This window comes from Erpetoichthys calabaricus, chromosome 7 (assembly GCF_900747795.2).
Source record: "Erpetoichthys calabaricus chromosome 7, fErpCal1.3, whole genome shotgun sequence".
Lineage (NCBI taxonomy): Eukaryota > Metazoa > Chordata > Cladistia > Polypteriformes > Polypteridae > Erpetoichthys > Erpetoichthys calabaricus.
Window position 1 is genome coordinate 17,851,602 of NC_041400.2, and position 12,848 is coordinate 17,864,449.

The 12,848-nt window shown below is 39.6% G+C and overlaps 1 protein-coding gene across 2 annotated transcripts in view; it reads right to left on the reverse strand.

Moving 5' to 3' along the window:
• marchf1 (membrane-associated ring finger (C3HC4) 1) overlaps positions 1–8,019 on the reverse strand; it is a 447,051-nt gene extending 439,032 nt beyond the window's left edge. The window contains exon 1 of one of the 2 annotated variants that reach the window (XM_051929799.1): positions 7,707–8,019. The gene's annotated coding sequence lies outside the window, so the exon portion shown is untranslated. The remainder of the gene's footprint in view (positions 1–7,706) is intronic. The other variant, XM_028805007.2, reaches the window with a different exon arrangement.
• Positions 8,020–12,848: the final 4,829 nt, after the last annotated feature.

Sequence of the window (12,848 nt, forward strand, 5' to 3'; positions counted from 1 at the left end):
TTCTTTGACAAACCAGAGAATGGCAGAGTGCACTGATCCTTGCTCTTTTTCTTGACAGACTGACCATGGGAAATTCCGCTTTGATCTGATGAAGTCACTTGTGGTCCCGGGTCAAAGACGTCAATTCCACCCCCAGCCCCAAGGACATCACTTCCGGTTCCAGCCATGTCACTTTTGGTCCTGGCCCTGATGACGTCACTTCCGGTTCCTTTCCCATTTCCCAATATAAAACCACCATGTTTGCCTGTTTGCTTTGTTGTTGTTTTGGACTCCCAATTTTAAAATATTAAAATCGATACTTGTCAATATTTCCATACTTTTGATAATCTCAATATTTGACAAGCTATACCTGGTAGCAGAATAACGCAGTTGCTAGCATGTCCACTGTAAGTGGTTAAAGGGCCACTCATGTCTTGATCTTATTTATGTTTCACATACAATAATATATACAGAAGAAAAATTACCAACACAATGTAAGTGATACCAAAAATAAAAATGTTTATTTCTATAAAATTATATCTTATCATAGTTCTTAAATAGTTATGTCTTTACTTTTGTTTTTTTTATATTTTTGCCTAGAAGAAAGTATTATTGTTTGATTTCCATTGAATTTTCCATCGCCATCTTCTGTACTGTGTAATGTGCACTGATTACATTACCAAGAACCCTTAAGAACTCAGAACTGTTGATATTTCTTTCTATAGTCCATTGTTCTTTATTGGATTACAGGTCTGGTTTCCTCCTGCTCAGTTACTTATCTTAGAGTTTCTGATCAGCACTCCAGTTTATAATTATTTCAAATTAGTCCATGCAGAATGGTGAGAGGGTGTAAGGCCTCAAAAAAGATGCATAAACCAGGATAGGGAAGGCCCTAGCCTGCAGAGAATAGGCCTCACTCCAGGTAGCCTGACCCCAAACTTTACTGTTTAGGCTTCAAAGGGGTTTTAGGCTTCCAGAGTTCAAAATATACTTTAATGTCCCACAAAATATCAAAAACTATAAAAAGACAAGACCAAGGCTGAATCTTTATAAATAATATATTAATCTGAAATTCACAAAATAAACACAAAAGGGCAAAAATGCAAAATAAGTATTTACATAAAAAGACAATCCAAAGTAAACAACTCCAATCCACAATCCAATAATCCCAAGACCAGAAGCAAGAAGTCCAGAAACTGGAATTACCAAAGAAAAGCAATGCTTACAAACTTCAGTCACAATCAATGAACCTAAAGGACCTGCTCGACAGCCTCAAATATACCAGCTGAGGACGGTCCTTCACCAGGGACGTCAGGGTGGTCCCGCCTATTGGGGTTCCATGCACAAAGCACAAGAGACAACACAAAATCCACAGAAATTAAATAATAAATACACAGAAGAATATTAACAGATTTTACATAATTAATGAAAACACATACAAAATGCATCAGATATAACAAGAAGTACAAAAGAAATGAAAATAAACATAAGTCAGGGAGCTCAGCCTTATTGAAACATAACAATAAGTATGTATTCTAGAATTCCAGCTGTTCCAGTATGTTCTGTGATGGTAACTGTTTTATCCTTACCCTACCAGGGAGTGGTATGTCATGCAGGGATTACTCCTGCCTTGTGCCTTAATGTTTGCTGGGATAGGATCCACCTTCTTCATGTCCCTATCAGGATAAGTGGGTTTGGAAAATGGACAGATGGATGTTTTATCCATTCCATGACAAAATGAAGGGGCTTGCAGAATGAAAGCTTTAATTATTGGTAGCACATATATTGTAATATATTTATACATACATATATATACAGTATATAATATATATATGAGGTATAATGCAGCAGAGATGAGAATTAGCTTCCCTAAATGTGAGGTCATGGTCCTCCACTGTACAGAATGACTTGTTCTCTGGGAAGGAATAGCCATCCCAAATGGAGGAAATCAGCTACTTCGGTGCCTTGTTTACAACTGAGGTTACAGATGATCATCAAATTGACCAATGAATCAGTGCTGAGGGTAGAGGCAATCAACAAATTGATCAGTACATCAGTACTGACAGCAGTGGTGACCAATTAGATTTACAAATGAGTCAGTGCTGAGGATAAAGCTGGTGATCAGATTGACCAATGAATCAGTGTTGAAGATAGATGTAATCATAAGGTTAAGCAATAAATCAGTGCTGACAGTAAAGCAGATCATCAGATTGAGCAATAAATTAGAACCGAGAGTAGAAATAATCATCAGGTTGACCAATGAACCAGTATTCAGCATAAAGCAGATCATCAGATTGACCAATGAATCCATGCTAAGGTTAAAGCTTATGATCAGATTGACTAATAAATCAGAGCTGAGAGTAGAAATAATCATCAGATTGACCAATGAATCAGTGTTGAGATTAAAGCCAAACATCACACTGACCAATAAATCAGAACCGAGAGTAGAAATAATCATCAGGTTGACCAATGAACCAGTGTTCAGGATAAAGCAAATCATCAGATTGACCAATGAATCCATGCTGAGGTTAAAGCTTATAATCAGATTGACCAATAAATCAGAGCCGAGTGTAGAAATAATCATCAGATTGACCAATGAATCAGTGTTGAGGTTAAAGCTTTTTAATAAATTGTTCAAGAAATCAGAGCTGGGAGCAGATATAATCATCAGATTGACCAATGAATCAATTAAGGTTAGCTAAGGTTAAGGTAATTCAGCTAAGGTTAAAGCTGATCATCAGAATGACCAATAATTCAGAGTTGAGAGTAGAAATAATCATCAGATTGAACAATAGATCAGTGTTGAGGATAAAGCTGATCATCAGATTGGCCAATTGATCAGTGTTGAGGATAAAGATAACCATCTGATTGACCAGGAAATAAGTGCTGACATTAAAGCAGATGATCACACTAACCAGCGAATCAGTACTGAGAGAGAACAGGTGATCTTCAGATTGACCAATGAATCAATGCTAAGGTTAAAACTTATCATCAGATTGACCAGTAAATCAGAGCTCAGAGTAGAAATAGTCATCAGACAGACCAATGAATTTGTGCTAAGGTTAAAACTGATCATCAGAATTACCAATAAATCAGCTGAGAGTAGAAATAATCATCTGATAAGGCCAATGGATCAATGTTGAGGTTAAAGCTTATTAATAGACTGGACAAGAAATCAGTGTTGAGGATAGACATAATCATCAGATTGACCAGGAAATAAGTGCTGACACTAAAGCAGATCATCACACTAACCAACGAATCAGTACTGGGAGAACAGGTGATCTTCAGACTGACCAATGAATCAGTATTGAGGGTTGAGGTTAAATGAAATGGTTCTTTATCAAGCAATGGTTCTAGGAAGAACTACACAAGCCAGTAAAGTGATATTAAAGATCCCATATTTTTTAAGAGTGTAGTGTCTGAAAGAATGAGATTGTGAGTGCAAGCAGCCATAATGAGGTTCAAGTACGGGATAAGTGGGCTCACTCCTCATGAAAAGGGTGAGGAAGGGTGTTGGAGTGGAACTGCTGTTTCTCTGGATGGCGACGATTCAGTTGAGTTATTTCAGGCATGCAGTTAGAAGGTCCCCTACAGGAACATACTATATAAGGCAAAACTCACTGGGACAAAAACAATTTCCTAAAAAAAAATTGCATAGAAAATGGAAGGAGGGACAGTTGGATGAATGAGATGTTAAGAGAGTGCACATTGATTCAGTAAATTACAGGTGAATTAAAATGCATTATGGGTAAATTAAAATGCAAAGATTACATCATGTGGTGCATTAGGTCTTCAGTAGTGTTCCCCGCAGCGCCTGTGACCTTTGCTGAATATTGTTATTGAAAATTGTCATGAACCTGGCTTAGATAAACTTTTTTTCCAGTGCCCCATGATTCTTTTTTAGGCCAGCATGACATCTCAGGGCTGCATGTTGGATGGAACAGACACCAAAATATAATTGTGATCGTAGAAGTGGACTAAAAAATTGCAAATACATTTAAATGCAAAATGCGCACACATAGAAGGGAGTTGGAGATCTGTCGGGTGTATTCAGGCCTTAAATGTAATGTTGTTTTGTATGGATTTATATGGGACTGGTATGTAATACACAAGTGAACCTCTTTAACAGTGTGACCCAGAATGCTGTGGAGCTGATGCTAACATTGAGGAGACAGTGAAGAGTGAAAAATTCACAATCTTTAGCGTTGCAAATCTGTGCATACTATGTGAGCCTACCTCTTTAATAGTGTTAACCAAAGTGCTGTGCCATTGATGCAAACAGCGAAGAGTGAAAAATCCATGTGCTTTAGTGTTGTGCTCATATGGTAGCAGTGGCAGTGAACGAGCAAAAGCATCAGAGAAAAAAAGAAACAATAAAACTGTACTTTCTGTTTCGAGGGAGCCGAGTACCTACCATTAAACCTGTGGGGGACAAACCTCTGTGCATTGGTGGTGCCACTGTCTACAAGAAATGTCACTGTTCTGATATTTAACTCTAAAAATATGATCACAAGAAGGGATGGCAGTGCACTGCTGCCTCACAGCTCAAGTCACATATTTGGTCACAATAATTGGGATGGCATAGTTGGCAGACACTTCCCTGGCTATTAAAGTGACCATTGCACCATTACAATCCATTTAAAAATAGTTCAGATTCTCCTTTCCTGTTGACTTCAATGCTTTTTACTTGAAGATAGATAGATAGATAGATAGATAGATAGATAGATAGATAGATAGATAGATAGATAGATAGATAGATAGATAGATAGATAGATAGATAGATAGATAGATAGATAGATAGATATGAAAGGCACTATATAATAGATAGATAGATAGATAGATAGATAGATAGATAGATAGATAGATAGATAGATAGATAGATAGATAGATAGATAGATAGATAGATAGATAGATAGATAGAACTGTATTTGTCTCATGGGGGAAATTTGGCTTGTTACAGAAGCTCTTTAAATAAATAAATACATTGTTAGTGAAGTATAGAAATATACACACACTTTGTTCTAAACACAAGCTGGAATGACTATAAAGCAAAAATATCAAACGAGAGAAAAGTTCTGACTTGGCTGTCACAATCTCAGTGAGACATTATATATATGTGTTGTTGCTGTTGGTATAAAGGACCCCCACTTTGCATTTCTTGAGACACTTCTGCTTAATGACTTGTTGTCTGAAAGTCCTCAGTGTTGTTTTGTCACAGAGAGGATGTGCAGCATTGTTCATAATGGCACTCAGTTTTGTTTTAATTCCCTCCTCCTTTAGCCCAGCCCAGCTGGGATGCCCAAAGGAACGGAAGGATGGAGGGAAGGCAGCTTTTTGGGCACTGCCTCCCCCAGAACGCTAGATCGCAGCCTCCCTGGGCTGTAGCAGTGCCCCGGATTCCCTCAGGGCATCATGGGACTTGAAGTTCTTTGCCTCAGCCCTGTTGGATACCGTGGGTGCCACCAGGGGTTGCTGCAAAGACTGAGGAGCTGTTTGGTGTCTGGTTTCCACCTTACCAGACCATGTGGGTAGAAGAGAAGAAGCACTTCTGGGTTGGCCAATATAAAAGGAATTGCTGGCCTTGCAGAGGTGAGCCAGAGTTGGGTGGAGGGTGGACGAAGCTTGCTGGTAGAAGCAGAGGAGGCAAAAGACCAAGAGACAGAAAGAAAGAAAGAAAGAAAGAAAGAAAGAAAGAAAGAAAGAAAGAAAGAAAGAAAGAAAGAAAGAAAGAAAGAACAGTCACAGTGTGCTGTATTGTACTTGTGGCTATGGTGGTGGCAAACGCTGATGTGAAGAGTTTCCCACACAACAAAAAGGCTCTTTTGTGCTTTTAACTTGTTCCCTGTGTCTGTTGTGTTGGATTTGGGGAGCTGGAATGCCCTCTACTGTTCACAATAGATATATATGGCAGTATATAATAGATAGATAAGGCACTATATAATAGATAAAAGTTCCTGAACATTTCCACAACTTCACCGAATTCGAGGTGAAGCGAATTCAGTGGGGTACGCTCATCACTAGTCTTGAGTAAGAGATTCTAAAGGTAAGAAGAAACACTCTGGTAACTTTAACTCTCATGTAGTGTTGTGACTTTTACTGCAGTATAATGAGAAGCTGAGACCATTAAAAGTAATGCAGGGCACAGTCGGTCCAAGCCTGTCCATGGCAGACGTTGTCACACAAAGGCCTACATGTACTCCCCTTGAAGCCAGTTTGGTGTCAGCTAAAGGCATCTCTTTCTAGTTATGAGTATGAAGTCCACAAAGATCATAAACAGAATATGTCACACTGAAGGGACCCCATGCGGAGTCCAACTGCTCCGAGGCATCAACACCACCCACTGCACCTTCTTGACCACCATGCTGTATAAATAAATCAAATCAACCACAATAGCAAGTATTAGAATATATAATGCTTACTTTGACAGCCTTTCAGCGAAATTGTAAGTGTATATGCAAAATACACAGCAGTGAATTCAGCCTGCAGTCTCCAAGATGTCATGTAGTAAGTCACTTTGAAATATTTTGATTTTATAAAAGCTTTTTTCTTTTTTTTTTCTTTTTTTTTTGGCTGGCACAACAAAACTGAATCACAAATGGGCGCTCTTACCCTCCTTCTCAGAATAATGAAATCTACGAGCACCCACTGAGGTTAAACGGTTCATCAGTCAAGTATGGCTTGTCGTTCTTGGATCCCTTTACCGTTAAACGTGCGCTAACTGCCATCAGCCAGAGCTAAAGCTGCTCGATCCCATTTGAACAAGATGACCAAATAACAGCAGCAGAGACACAAATGCAAAAACAGTCTAAGACGTATACTCGCTGCTTCTGCTTTTTGAGATGTACCGTATGATCCAGACGTGTTTATTCAGATTACAGTGCTACACCATTAGTCATCACATTACTCCATAATTAAATTGTATTCCTGTTTCCACAGTCCCGTCCTATTAGCAGTAAACACATTACCAGCAAAAACGGAACGACTCAATCTTTAAGATTCAGAAAACCCCAAACGCATGCATATTCCACCAGTGTTTGCGGAGTTTAAAACAACACACAAACACACACAATGAAAATGCCGTAATGAACAGAGCGGAAGCTTAGTCTGTAATGTTCACTCTACGGAATCCTCAGCGCATCTCGAGACGCTGTGGGCAGGTTAGGAGTGAATACTGCGCACCTTTCATCTCCAAGTGCATCTGCCCTTCAGTCATTACGTACTGGAGGAAAAAAAAGGGGGACAGAGGGAGGGAGACACACAAACACACACACACACACACACACACGGACATCTCGAGATCGGCGAGTCTCTCCGCCCTCCAGGACTTGACTCACACACTTTATCCCCGCGTGCAGACTTTCAGACTGATGAAAATGCAAATGCCGGGCGCATCCTTGGGTACCAAAATCAATGCGCTCACCCCGAGAAGAGAGAAGAGGAGACAAGAAAGGCGTAGCGGCGTGCACGTATTGGAAAATAATTAAGAATTCTGAAAGCTCATTTGAGATAATAATAATCATCATCACAATTATAACCATAATCATAATAAGATGTTACTTTCATTTATACCGACCACACGGATCTCTCACGTTCTTCGCAAAAGCCATTCTAACAAAAAGTACGAAATCTTTGCAGCCAGCCTCCAAGTCAGTTAGCTGAAGCACTCCGCACAAAGCATGCTAATAATATCAAGCTAGTCTGGAATGTTTACATCCAGTTGTACTTACTGTAGTCGCCAGAACGCAATGGCATGCTAATCAGACGCGTCCCTGCTTCTCCACATGCTTCCGAGTCTGATACCAAAATAATCAGCGCCACACACGCGCTCCTTCCTTTCAAGCCCGCTGTACAATAGAGCATATCCTCTCCCAGCAGCGCTTTACTAGTGTCCTGTCTATGTTCTGTTCACATGATGTCATACAGAGTTGTCTGCCATGCTCAAAGACTGGATTAATCAATTGCAGAGGCGTTGATAAAATACTATTTTCCCTTCTTGACCCATCAGATCTTTATGTGTGTTCGAGTGTGTCACAGAAGGAGTGAGACCAATCGCACGGAGGATGTCACAGCAGGAGGCCGAGCGCGCGCGCGCGCGTGCACACGCGAGATTTATTGAACGTCCGATTTACACAAAATTATGATAAATAAAAACGTCACGTCTGTTAACATCTTTGAAATGTTGGAGCTTTGACAAGTGAAGCGAATCACTAAAGAGTCCTATCACTTTTAGTAAACTACGCTACTTGCATAAAGTATACTTGTTATATTTCTGGTTAAATAGTTTGTAATCATTAGATAGATAGATAGATAGATAGATAGATAGATAGATAGATAGATAGATAGATAGATAGATAGATAGATAGATAGATAGATAGATAGGGAAGTATATAATAGAGAAGGTGCTATATAATAGATAGATAGATAGATAGATAGATAGATAGATAGATAGATAGATAGATAGATAGATAGATAGATAGATAGATAGATAGATAGATAGATAGATAGATAGATAGATAGATAGATAGGGCAGTATATAATAGAGAAGGTGCTATATAATAGATAGATAGATAGATAGATAGATAGATAGATAGATAGATAGATAGATAGATAGATAGATAGATAGATAGATAGATAGATAGATAGATAGATAGATAGATAGATAGGGCAGTATATAATAGAGAAGGTGCTATATAATAGATAGATAGATAGATAGATAGATAGATAGATAGATAGATAGATAGATAGATAGATAGATAGATAGATAGGGCAGTATATAATAGAGAAGGTGCTATATAATAGATAGATAGATAGATAGATAGATAGATAGATAGATAGATAGATAGATAGATAGATAGATAGATAGATAGATAGGGTGGCATGGTGGCGCAGTGGGTAGCACTGCTGCCTCGCAGTTGGGAGACCTGGGGACCTGGGTTCGCTTCCTGGGTCCTCCCTGTGTGGAGTTTGCATGTTCTCTGTTGGGTTACCTCCGGACGCTCCGGTTTCCTCCCACAGTCCAAAGACATGCAGGTTAGGTGGACTGGCGATTCTAAATTGGCCCTAGTGTATGCTTGGTGTGTGGGTCTATTTGTGTGTGTCCTGCGGTGGGTTGGCACCCTGCCCGGGATTAGTTCCTGCCTTGTGCCCTGTGTTGGCTGGGATTGGCTCCAGCAGACCCCTGTGACCCTGTGTTTGGATTCAGCGGGTTGGAAAATGGATAGATAGATAGATAGATAGATAGATAGATAGATAGATAGATAGATAGATAGATAGATAGATAGATAGATAGATAGATAGATAGATAGATAGATAAGGCACTATATAATAGAAAAGGTGCTATTTAATAGCTGCGGCATCACTCTGTACTTTGCTCCCCAACAAACTATAAGATATGGCACTTTCAGAAAAATATCAAAAGCATTCATTCATTTAATGAGCCCACACAATCTATTTTGAGGTCACTTAGTGCTGAAGTCTATCCATTCGGCTTTGAGGGCAAGTCAGAAATCCTTCCTTTAACTGGTCCATCTCAAGGCACGTTCACATGTACCCACCTGGGACCAGTTAAGATTTGTCAACTACTGTGATGCATTTATGAGATTGGAAAGTGGAGAACACAGAGAAAACCCCATAGAAACTCTGGGAGAACATGCAGACAACACAAAGACAACAACAAGGCGTGGGATTCAAACATTAGAACACTGGAACATTTTACACTGGTTCTCTAGTTTGTGCAGGGTAATAATGTTGTTGATGACAGTGAAGATGGAATATCAGAAAGTAGTGAACTAACCATGGAGTACTTTCTGAGGGGCCAATCTTCCTTCATCAGTGTCAGGAATACAGACAGAGGGGCTGCTATTCATTATTAGATGTTTTCATTTTTGGTTGGGTTTATTGTAATTCGTTTGACTTCCACAAGCTTAATGTGATTTAAATTGTAAAGAGTTATTTAGCTCTATTAATCCAGATTGTGTTTTGTTGTACTTTATAGTGTTTATAATGAGTGGAGTTGCTCCAAAGGTGCCCGTAGGGGGTGTGGCCGGGTGCAGGAATGACGTCACGCAAAGGTAACAGTTGGGACACCAGCCTTTCTGTCCAACAGAAAGATTTCCACTTGGTGTTATGCTTCTTACCATTAGGCTCAATACGAAACAAAATAGATTTGGCTCTAGCCGCAGATTTTAGGGTCTGTCAGAGAGGAGGTCCATCCAGCAGGTCGCTTTGGTTGCAAAGCACTCCTCCTTCCGGGCATCTGAGCTTCACGCTCCATCCTATATGTCAGAATGTCTGTCACTTTACACTCCAAATAGTAACCTTAGATCTTCAAATGAGTGTCTGCTTATAATTCCAAGAGCTAAACTTAAAAGAAGTGGTGAGGCGGCCTTCTGCTGTTCTGCACCTAAAATCTGGAATAGCTGACCGATAGAAATTTGCCAGGCTAATACGGTAGAACACTTTAAAAAACTGCTAAAAATCCATTACTTTAACATGGCTTTCTCATAGCTTCATCTTAGTTTAATCCTGATGCTCTGTATATTCAATTAATTATCATTATCATTCATGGTGGCTCTGAAATCCGTACTAACCCCTACTTTCTCTTCTGATCTTTTTCCGGTTTTCTGTGGTGGCGATCTGTGCACCCACCACCTGATCAAAGCACCATGATGTCCCTCGACTGATGGATTGAAGGCCAGAGGTCCACATGAACATCATCATCAAGTTCTTCCATGAGAACCCTGAATATAATGAGGACTGACTGAGGTCATTTATGTTAGGTAGAATGCTTAGATGGGGCCGGGTGGTCTGATGGCCTCAGAACCCCTGCAGATTTTTTTTTTTTTCTCCAGCCATCTGGAGTGTTTGTTTTGTTTTGTTTTCATCTCTCCTCCCATTTTGGACAATCTGTGGTGGTTTGATGGCACATGCAGGTGCTCCTGGCAGAAGTGAGTTGCAGTAGTTCAGATGTGATAGGACCAAAGCCTGGACCAGGAGTTGTGCTGCATACTCTTTCAGATACGGTCTGATCTTGTGGATGTTGTACAGTGTGAACCTGCATGAGTGAGAATCAGTTTCTAGTCCGGCTTGGTCTTTGATTCAGCATGCAGTCTGCATAGGGCAGCAGAAATAACTGAAAATGGCACAGGAAACATGACCATGAAAACATGAGTGCTGCTGAGTGTTGTGAGTGGGAGTCAATCCTATTTCTTCCTAATCTTTAGCTATTCCCAGTTTTATATGGGGAGGGTCACCATTTTTTCGGCTAGCATTCTCCAATTGATTAAACTTTAATATTTGCTCCTAAAAATGTTTCAGTTGCTACTAAGGAGCTTTGCAGGAGAGAAGAAGCATAGCCCCTCACCAGTGTTACATATACTCAGGTGCCAACCTCTTGACTACTCTGTAGTCCATCATCAAGGATTTGAACTTAATGTGTGCTGCTTCCAGGAGACAAAATCGTGACCTGAAGAGAGGTGTGTCATGCAAGTATCTTAGCAGGCTGCAGCCCTACAACAACAACATTTATTTCTTGAGCACATTTTCATACAAATAATGTAGCTCAAAGTGCTTTACATGATGAAGAAAAGAAAAATAAAAGACAAAGTAAGAATTAAAATAAGACAACACTAATTAACATAGAGTAAGAGTAAGGCCCGATGTGCCAGGGAGGACAGAAAAAACAAAAAAAACTCCAGACGGCTGGAGAAAAAAATAAAATCTACAGGGGTTCCAGACCATGAGACCACCCAGCCCCCTCTGGGTATTCTACCTAACATAAATGAAACAGTCCTCTTTGTATGTAGGGTTCTCATGGAAGGACTTGATGATGATGGTCATGCAGACCTCTGGCTTTTAATCCATCAATGCAGGAACATCACGGTGCTTTGATTAGGTGGTAGTGGCGCAGGTCGCCACCACGAAAAACCGGGAAAAGAAACAGAAGAGAGAGTAGGGGTTAGTACGGATTTTAGAGCCACCATGAATAGTTATTATAATGAATTGGATATACAGAGTATCAGGATTAAATTACAGTGAAGTTATGAGAAGGTCATGTTAAAGTAATGTGTTTTCAGCAGTTTTTTAAAATGCTGCACTGTATTAGCCTGGCGAATTCCTATTGGCAGGCTATTCCAGATTTTAGGTGCATAACAGCAGAAGGCCGCCTCACCACTTCTTTTAAGTTTTGCTCTTGGAATTCTAAGCAGACACTCATTTGAAGATCTAAGGTTACGATCTGGAATATAAGGTGTCAGACATTCCGATATATAAGATGAAGCAGAGATGATTTAAGGCTTTATAAACCATAAGCAGTATTTTAAAGTTAATTCTGAATGACACAGGTAACCATTGTCGTGACTTCAAAACTGGGGTGATGTGCTCGCATTTTCTTTTCCTAGTTAGGATTCTAGCAGCTGCATTCTGCACTAGTTGCAAACGATTTACTGTATGTCTTTTTTGGGTGGTCCTGAGAGGAGTGCGTTACAGTAATCTAGTCGACTTCAAAACAAACACGTGAACTAATTTCTCAGCACCTTTCAGTGATATAAGAGGTCTAACTTTTGCTATGTTTCTTAAGTGAAAAAATGCTGTCCTAGTGATCTGATTAATATGTGATTTAAAATTCAGGTTACTGTCAACAGTTACCCCTAAGATTTTTACCTCCGTCTTAACTTTTAATCCTAATGCATCATGTTTATTTCTAATAACCTCATTATATCCATTATTGCCAATCACTACAATTTCAGTTTTCTCTTTATTTAGCTTGAGAAAATTACTATTCGTCCATTTAAAAATACAAGTAAGACATTGTGTTAGTGAATAAAGGGAATTGGGGTCATCAGGTGCTATTGATAAATACAGCTGTGTGT